This window comes from Urocampus carinirostris, chromosome 15 (genome assembly GCF_059441175.1).
Source record: "Urocampus carinirostris isolate Australia breed hairy pipefish chromosome 15, RoL_Ucar_1.0, whole genome shotgun sequence".
Taxonomy (NCBI): domain Eukaryota; kingdom Metazoa; phylum Chordata; class Actinopteri; order Syngnathiformes; family Syngnathidae; genus Urocampus; species Urocampus carinirostris.
The window spans coordinates 22,256,964-22,266,951 of NC_142363.1; positions in this window are offsets into that span (position 1 = coordinate 22,256,964).

Here is a 9,988-nt window from a genome sequence, read left to right on the forward strand (position 1 = left end):
GACAATTATGTTGGCTCCCTTTAGGTGAGGCTCATGTTATGTAAGATAAATGCAAATACCTCAACCTTTTCAAACGCATATTTTGATGATGGTTCATGTATTTTTGGTTATCATTTAAACCAATGCTCAGTGGTTAGCATGTTCGCGGTACAGTTCTGAGGTCATGGGTTCAAATCCAGCGACCACCCTTCCTGTACAGAGTTTGTATGTTCTCCCTGTGCTTGCGTGGGTTTTCTCCACGCACTCCAGTGTCCTCCCACATTCCAAAAAGCATGCAAGTGAGGTTAATTGGCCGGTCCAAATTGACCCTAAGTGTGAATGAGTGAGTAAATGTAATTGCATTTATATAGCGCTTTTCAAGTCAATGAAGACCTCCCAAAACACTTTACAATGTGCTTCACACTTTTCCCTTTTACAAACTAACATAGAAGGCTGCTATCGGGGACATTAGGGATTCAGTGTCTTGTCCAAGGACACTTGACATATGACACAGAGGAGCCGGGAATTGAACCTGCGACCTATTGATCCCAAGATGAGCGCTCTACCTCCTGAGCTAATGTGGGACACAATCATGAAATGGAACGCACTTTATTGGATTAATGCCGCCCCAAGTGATTTGTCTTTCCCTGTTTGCCCTGTGATTGGCTGGCAACCAGTTCAGGGTGTTCAGGGTGTCCCCTGCCCACTACCCGAGGACAGCTGGCATCGGCTCCAGCATCCCGCGAGCCTACTGAGGATAAGCAGTGCAGTTAACGAATGGATGGATGTCTTCTAACACTAGGAGGTGCTAAATATGACACCCTGTCTCTTTAAAGCAATATGAATGATCCTTCAGTTTATCCAGACTTGTCCTCTTTGGGAAAATTTCATAAACAGTCCTTGCGTGTGTCGTATGTTACGGAAAAAGCAGGAATTTGTTTACCTCCAAAGTGTGTTGGTGAAAGAGACATGAGGGTAAAACAGAGGTTGAGCATATGCAGTGTGTACTAAGTATAAGGGGTGTGTCAGGGAGATAGAATTACTCTCCCGCTTCAACTTTAATGGCAAGGTCGTAATTTGTGCATGTGTTGGACTAAAAGAAGAAAAACGAAGAAAATGAAAAACAAGTATCGTTTTTGAAATTGTCTTTTGTGTACCAAATATGCAGTACTCCCATTTCTGCCTGGAGCAAATATAAGTAGGCCAGAGTCAAACTCTGCAAAAAAAAAAATACAACTAACCACTGTGCATACTCGATGTACATTTTGGGAACAATTTGCCCCGTTGCGTGCAGACTTGAATTTATAGGGCAATAACAGACTCAGTTGCGTGACACGCAGTACTGGTACAAAGACAATACAACTTGAATGTGGGATGACCCAGAGAATGCAGCTGATTCCTTCCTTTATAATCTGTTATTTATGTACTACTAAGCTTTCTTTTGATGTATTTGGACGATAGTTTATCACGTACAATTGATGCAAAATGTTTGTTTCTGTCACTTTCTGTTTGGGTCTTTGGGCTGAGTGAATCATTTGGACAAAGAACAGCTTCATCTTGGCACCTTTTTAGCATTCCCTTGCCCGTGACATGACCCGCTAATTGATGTAGTTTGCACAAGATCTACAAACAAAGTGTAAAGCACTTTTAGATTAAAACAATCTGAAACTGGTTTAGTGGATGTCATTTGTTGATGTATTTTCTGTTCAAAAGACCATAATAAGGACAGAAGAAGTATTTCCTCATTAATATGCTCTAAAATGTAGTAACAAAATCCCATAAGAGGTGTTTTCTCTCCTATTTTTTCCTATTATAACCCCCAAAACAACCCCTCCAAAACTGGGGTGTTCTAAGGTTTGTTTTTTATAGTTTAATTTATCAGTTTGACAGGGTTATCAACTAACACAAGGGATTAGGCGGCCTGTGATTGGTTGGCAATCATCGAGGGTGTCACCCGCCAAATACTTGGGATGGGCTCCATCAACCCAGTATGCCAAATGGGGTTAAACAAATTACCCTTGAAACAATTCTTACACCCACTTTAACCCCAAAAGAATATACTACAGTTTTTTTCGTGGGATATTAATTAATATGACCCAATGTTTTCTGTGACGTAACTAAAAAAGTAATATTAAAAAATAGATAGAAACGGTACTGCGCAAATCGACCGAGAATCGTTTGGATTCTTTGAATTTTATAAAATGTAATTGATCAATTTGATTGATGACCCTAGAAACAACTCCCACCTCGCCATTTGTTTTAATTTTTTAAATATTTTTCTTTGGATTTAAAATAACTTGACCCAACGTTTTCTGTGGAGTAACTCAAAATGCTTGGGTTGGTTTATGTTGATGAAATTCTCCACCAGACTGAATTGGGTGCCCCTATGACCCTAGTGGTTAAGGGATCTAACCAACCAACCAACCGAATGAGTTAATGGTAAGACTGCTTTAGAGTGAACTGAAAATGAAAATAAAACTGGACACAAATGTATTCCTGAAGGGGAGTTGGAATTATAGGAAGGGAGTTTCATTATTTCTCTTTCTGTTTCATTTTTACTCGCTCCCTTGTTGGGGGCCAGCATGTGATCCGGATTCAGAACAATTTGGGAAGTGGCTGAATCAGCTCCATGACAGGATTTTCGGACTGAAGATTTTCTTGTTCTGCTTTTAGTTTCACTTTGACTGTTTTTAGGTCCCAGCACAATTTGCGGATGAACTGAGTCCACTGCAGAAAGTACTGGGAAAGTAGAGGAACTAAGGGCCCGGTCACACAGCCGTTTGCGTCTGTATCGCGGGTAAAATTTTGCGGGTTTTTTTTGCCCGTGGTTGCCCGCGATGGAAAATGCACAAAATTGGCCAACCCGCTGTTCATCGGTGGTATGCCCGCAAAACAGACGCCGGCGACAGTTCCGCTTCTTCATCGCGTCATTTCCGCGTCTGGGTTTAGGGTTAGGGTTAGGGTTAGGGTTAGGGTTAGGAAGCAATCTTTCTTTCCCAAGGTCCCCTAAATCTGAGGCCCTTGGGAAAGTAAGTTTTTGCACTGGCCATTCAGGAAACTGGAGCTTTTCTTGTTTTACCTGCGTTTGTTTAGTCCATCTGGAAAGAGAGTGTTGAGTTTTGTTATCCAGTGTTTTTCTGCCTTGCGTCTTTCTTCTTGCGTCCAATTGCTGTTTGTTTGTAGGCCCCATATTTCTAGTGCCTGTAGCCCATGGTGTATGAAGTGGGCTACTAAGTGTGTGTTAGTTTCTCTGCTGTTTCTGATGTTATAAATGTGTTGTGCTAATCTACATCTGATTGAATTTTCTGTCTCTCCTACATATTTAATGTCACAGTGTTTACACTTTATGACATATATACAGTTTTCCGTATTAGGTGTGAGTGTTTGTTTAATTAGGTAGTTTGTGTTGGTGGCGGTGTTCCTAACTGTGGTGGCTTGTTTGTAGAATGTGGGGCCCCGTGTTCGTGTTATGTTGATTTCTGGTAATTTACTTTTTACTAAGTAATCTTTGAGGTTTTTGTTTCTTTTAAAGGCTGAGATGATTTTGTAATCTTGGATTATGCCAGTGTTCTGTAGTGTCTGGTTTATATTTTGTTTAATTTTTCTATTAGCAGTTTGGCTAAATGCTGAGTAGGTGCTTATTAGGGGGATGATTTTCTGTGTGCTGTTGCCCTGTGGTTAAAAATGTTTTACAGATTTGCCTGAGGAAAGATCTAGAGCAGGGGTCGGGAACCTATGGCTCGCGAGCCATATATGGCTCTTTCTACGAGTATCTGTGGCTCAGAGACAGATTTGATTGCATGCAAAATTTCTCCATCTTGTCCAAAACTTGATTTGTCTATCCTATTAAGTTACACGCAAAGCCAAACCGAAACTCACTGATGATTGATTACTTCGCAGTATATATATGGCACGTTTTTCACTACAATTTACAGTCAAGGTGTCACACAAAAAAATGGGGGTAAAAAACTTGTTTTAGCTGTACAACGCTAAAGAATCCTTTATATAAAAGTTCACTATGTAATCTGTGTTCAGTGTTCAGATACCTTATGATGAATCCACAGAACTGTAAATACGCCAAAACACCGGAAGAGAACTTAGTCATTTGATTGGGTGAGTGGGAGGGATGGGTGGAGCTATGCAAAAAGTACAAGCACTCCTTCCCATCTCTCGCCAAAGGTAAGCATATAAGGCTCCCTATTCTCAGAATGTTGTGACGTTTTTACAAAATAAATGCTTGCATCTGGTTTTGAAACCAATTTGTATGATAAAAAAGGGTCAAAAGGAGTTTAACCGATCTTGAGTCATTGCAAGAAAGAGACAAGTTTAAAGTGGTATGTTTGTCGATTTTGGGACAGGGGCTCTGGCATTATTCTCTTTTCATAATTTTTATCAAATCATCAAAAATAAATGTGCTGAAGACTAAGCTTTTGTCTGGGGCGCGGGTTTAGCAATTTAGTAAATTTGTCTCATAATATATGGTGTGGCTCTTTCCCAAAATAAAATTAATATTTTTTGCTTTTATGGCTTTTTGAGTCAAAAAGGTTCCCGACCCCTGATCTAGAGTATCCTCTTGGTCTCAGTGCCTTGAAAAGGGTTTGGGTAGCCTTTTCAAAGTCTGTATTCTGTGAGCAGAATACATTTTGTGAACACACTGTGAAACACACTTCTAACCCTAACCCTAACCCTAGCCATACCCCTAATCCTAACAATAACCCTTCAACAAGGAATTCTACTTACAGATTAGTGGCACAGCCATGGGTAAAAAATTTGCACCTGCCTATGCTAACCTTTACATGGCGCATTGGGAGGAAACAGCTTTTGAAAAATGCGACAAACTACCCACCAATTATTTTAGGTACTTAGATGACATTTGGGGAACATGGACACATAGCAGAGAGGAATTCAACCAATTCATAGAAATCCTCAACACACACCATAGTACAATTACGCTCAAACATTCTACAAATGACCACCAGATAGATTTTCTAGACACAACCACTTACAAGGGACCCTCATTCACTCAAACACAAACTTTAGACACTAAGGCCTTCTTTAAAGACACAGACACACATGCACTCTTACACAAAAACAGCCTTCATCCAAAACACACCTACAGAGGCTTAATAAAATCACAGTTGCTCAGATTCCACAGAATCTGCTCGCAAGATACGGACTTTAAAAAGGCCACCCAAACCCTTTTCAAGGCACTGAGACCAAGAGGATACTCAAGATCTTTCCTCAGGCAGGTCCGTAAAACATTTTTAACCACAGGGCAACGAGACACACAGAAAATTATCCCACTAATTAGTACCTACTCAGAATTTAGCCAAATTGCTAATAGAAAAATTAGACAAAATATAAATCAGACACTACAGAACACAAGCATAATCCAAGATTACAAAATCATCTCAGCCTTTAAAAGAAACAAAAATCTCAAAGATTACTTAGTAAAAAGTAAATTACCAGAAATCAACATAACACAAACGCAGGGACCCACATTCTACAAACAAGCCACCACAGTTAGGAACACCATTACCAAGACAAACTACCTAATTAAACAAAGAATCACTCCCACCACAGAAAACTGTATTTATGTCATAAAATGTAAACACTGTGACATTAAATATATATAAGAGACAGGAAATTCTATCAGATGTAGATTAGCACAACACATTTACAACATTAAGAACCTTATACAAAGTAATACACATCTTGTCGCACACTTTATTCGACATGGACTACAGGCATTACAAATATGGGGCCTAGAGACAAATAGCAATTGGACTCAAAAAGACAGACGTAGGGCAGAAAAAGGCTGGATAGGAAAATTAAACACTCTCTTCCCAGATGGACTAAACGAACGCAGGTAAGACAAGAAACGCTCCAATTTCCTTAATGGCCAGCGCTAATAAGACTTGGTTTCCCAAGAACCCCCAAAAATTTTTTTTGAGGGACCTTGGGAAAGTAAGATTGCCTCAAAAACCTAACCCTAACCCTAACCCTAACCCTAACCCTAACCCTAACCTTAACCCTAACCTTAACCCTAACCCTAACCCTAACCCTAACTCAAATAATTTTGCACACCCACTTTTTCGTTTTTCATATGTTAAGAAAGTTTAAAATATCCAATAAATGTGTTCCTATTCACGATTGTGTCCCACTTATTGTTGATGCTTCACGAGAAATTACAGTTTTATATCTTGATATTTGGAGCCTGAAATGTGGCAAAAGGTCACAAGTTTAAAGGGAGCCAAATAGTTCCGCAAGCCACTGTACATATACATATAAAAACCTATATTTTTAGTCATTGTCCATTTGTGTGATTTTCTACGGCTTTGTCAGTCTGAATAAAAAGACCCCGGGAGATTTCCTGCCATTTTCCTCTCAAGTGTTTCCCCCCTAAATGAACGGAAAGGCCTCTCTGTGTTTCCCACACGCTCGCAAAGCTTTAGTCGGTTTCATGAGGGCCCTGGGCAGCTGCAACAGCTCGCCCGTCTCGTTTTGCTCTTTAATTACGTCTCGTCATAAATCGGGTCTTCAGATCTTCGTGTTTTCCAGCTTTTTCTTTGCTCCGGACTCGGAAAACAACACATCAGTGACCTTGTGACATAAACTGAACGCGATGTGGTTACACAATGCGCCTATCCATACATTTTGTGGCCTATTCCAGCTGCCTCAAAATGACCGGGAGGGTAAACCTTGAAATTGGCCGCTATCCAATCAAAAAGCTTGCACGCAACAACACACATTCAAACTCACGTTAACATTTTGGAACTCCTTCTACCAAAGCATGCACTGTTTTGGAATTTGATGGGGAAGCCAAACTTTGAAAACAGACAATGTACTCTTCTATTAGTGTCCTTGAATTTTGATGAAATTGCTATTAACTCATTTCAGCCAGTGCCAGACATTTTTTTGCCATTTTGACTCTTTTTTTTTGAAGGCATACGGGAAATGTAGTCTTGTAGGACATAGGCATAGGACATATCAAACGAAAGATGGAACCCTCATCTTTTATTAGAAAAAAGGTACAGTAAAATTTGGACTACAAGCCGCAACATTTTTCCTAAGCATTCAACCCTGCGACTTATACGTTGCTGCGGCTAATCTATGCATTTTTTCTAACGGCCACCAGGAGCGCCTGAGCAGTAAGGTGAGAGTGATGCAAGTGTAATGTAACTTTGCACTTGAACAGACCCTCAACTTGAAAAAGGTGTCAATCGAAAGGAAAGGGCTAACTACCATATTGGATGCGAATTTATACTTATCAATCAGCATTATTGTGTGTTTTGGAGTAAATATTTTTCACGGTTAGATTCTTTCAGTGTCGCACGGCACAGTTCTGAGGTCATGAGATCGAACCTCCTGTGTGGAGTTTGCATGTTCTCCCCATGCGTGCGTGGGTTTCCTCCGGGCGCTCCGGTTTCCTCCCACATTCCAAAAATATGCGTTTCAGGTAAATTGCCCAGTCCAAATTGTCCCTAGGTGTGAATGAGCGCGTGAATTGTCTATCTCTGTGTGCCCTGCAACTGGCTGGCAACCAGTTGAGGGTGTCCCCTGCCCACTGCCTGAAGATAGCTGGGATGGGCTCCAGCACCCCTGCAATCCTACTGAGGATAAGCGGTGCAGATAATGGATGGATGGATGAATCCTGTCACAGACCAGGAACGGAGACGGGACCCAATTGCGTAAGTTTTACTCAGTTTTATTTAGAAGGAGGAAAGGACTTGCACCCACGATCCGGGGATCGTCGGTCATGGGTAGCAGATCGCTGGGAACGTGGAAGTGTCCAGAAAAAAGGTCGGCACAAGAATCAGACAGAACAGCATGGCAGGATAGAGTCAGGACTCACAAAAGTTTGCCTAGCATGTAGCGTAGGTTCACGAACGATCCGACGAGTGTTGTCAGGAAGGCGGGGGTTTAAAAAAGAGGAAGTAGCCAATCAGCGTCCGCGGCTGTTAACGCCAACGGAGCAGACTCAGGTGCCCCACATCAGTAATCATGACAAATCCCAAATTTTCCAATGATTTTTGGCATTTCAGTGACTGGTGACATGGTACAGACAAAGTATACCGACGGGCTGTTGGAGCGATGAGGGGTTAAGGTACCGTACATATTAAAACTTTTTGTGTACAGTCTTTCTTTGATAATATATCATGTTTCAATGTGGGCATATGTAGCTTCTATGTGGGCACATGTGGCCTATAGTCAGGTGCGGCTTATGTATGTTTGTGTCCCAACGGATCACCACCTTATCGTGGTGGGGCACTTTGCGCGTCTCCATGACCCCTAGAGCTATGTTGGCGGGAGTCTCGTACTCCTGGTAGGGTTACCCAAACCGAACAGGTCGAAGGGTAGAGTCCAGACTAAGAGTGATCCCAAAAGCTGGTGGCGGCACGCTTTGAGGCGGTCTCCTACAGACCCGGATCCCGTTAGCCGCCTGCAGTTGTAGAAAGATGCCGGTCGTCTCGGGTCTCCCTTGTCACTGGAACCATCTTCTTTACAATCAAGATAGTGGCGTTGGGGAAAGCGCACCCCTTACGCCACTTTAAAAACCATCATTGCGCAGGTATCCTCTTTTACCTGAGTCTCCAACCACAATCCAGGATCGGACTGTTCAAACATCAGCAGACTCACAAATAAAAGAAGATGGTCATCATCGAATCGATGGACAACCCCCAACGAATGATGTATGTACAAATGAAATGAAATGATCTGCATTTACATAGCGCTTTTCAGGTCAAGACTTCCCAAAGCGCTTTACAGTGTGCTTCACATTTCCCAATAGCGGCCGTGCAAACATGTAAAGCGCTAACCTGCTTATTGGGGGTATTAGGGGTTCAGTGTCTTACCCAAGGACACTTCGACATGTAACACGGAGGGGCCGGGATTCGAACTGCAATCTCTTGATCCCAAAACGAGCGCTCTAGCTCCTGAGCCACTGCCGCAAAACGTTTTTTCCTTTAAAAATGTACCTGGTTCGGCTTATAATCAGGTGAGTCTTATAGTCCGGATTTTATAGTATGATTTCTAGCTTTTTCCGTTGTTTAGTAAACAACAGTTAAACATTTCTTGAAAATACTTCTTTCCAAGAAACCTGGGGAAAAAATGGCTCCTTGTAAAAGGTTGCAAGCAGAACTTTCACTTTGCAATATCTGCTAGTTCCTTGTTTAGGTTCTTTAGAGATGCACTTTCAGTTTGAGTAACAAAGCTTGAGCAAGAAACAAGAATTGTGCCTATGTGAGCACTTGAAACAACAGGAACAATGTTTGATATTTCAGGCATCTTTGAGTCTGTGCTTAGTTAGGAGTTTGATCGCCTCCTTTCTTTTCACGCTCCTTTTTGGGAGAGTTTTAGAACTGACATGCACTTCAGTTTGTTCCTTGTAATACTGTACCAGTTTTTGTGTCCTTTTTTTTCATCAGTGTTTGCACTTTTGCATGTGATTTTTTTCTGTTTAGTGTAGCACTCCCATATTTAGCAGAATTTCAGGGGGGTGTATGTAACGGGTGTAATAATAACTTTTGTTTTATTGAAATTCCTGCTGAAATATGTGTATAGTTTTTGGTAAGTGTCCTGCAAGGATGAGTCCAACTGAATCTGAATCTGAATCTGAATAACATTACCGTACATCGCAAGAACATTGAACTTATGCATCAACGATGCATGAACTTTGCAAGAACTTTTCAGCGGCCGATGTTTCCGGAGACGTGAACACATGACTTCAGTTACGAAACGTCATCCCTCTCTCGAAGACAAAGGGACTTTTTTATCTTTTTGGAAAAAAAGCTCAAAGCGTTATCAGTCTGTACGTATCCATATATTCGCTACTCCGACCACACTGCTTCACTACGCCTGTATTGGCCATTCTACACAATTCAATCGCTGGATATAGGAAGCAAAACTGGGAAGTGGAGGCTGCCTTGATGTGTGGTGAAAGATCTGATCACAGCCACTCCTGCCATCAAATGGTGATTTATCATTGTGAAGTCTTGTGAGGCTTGAT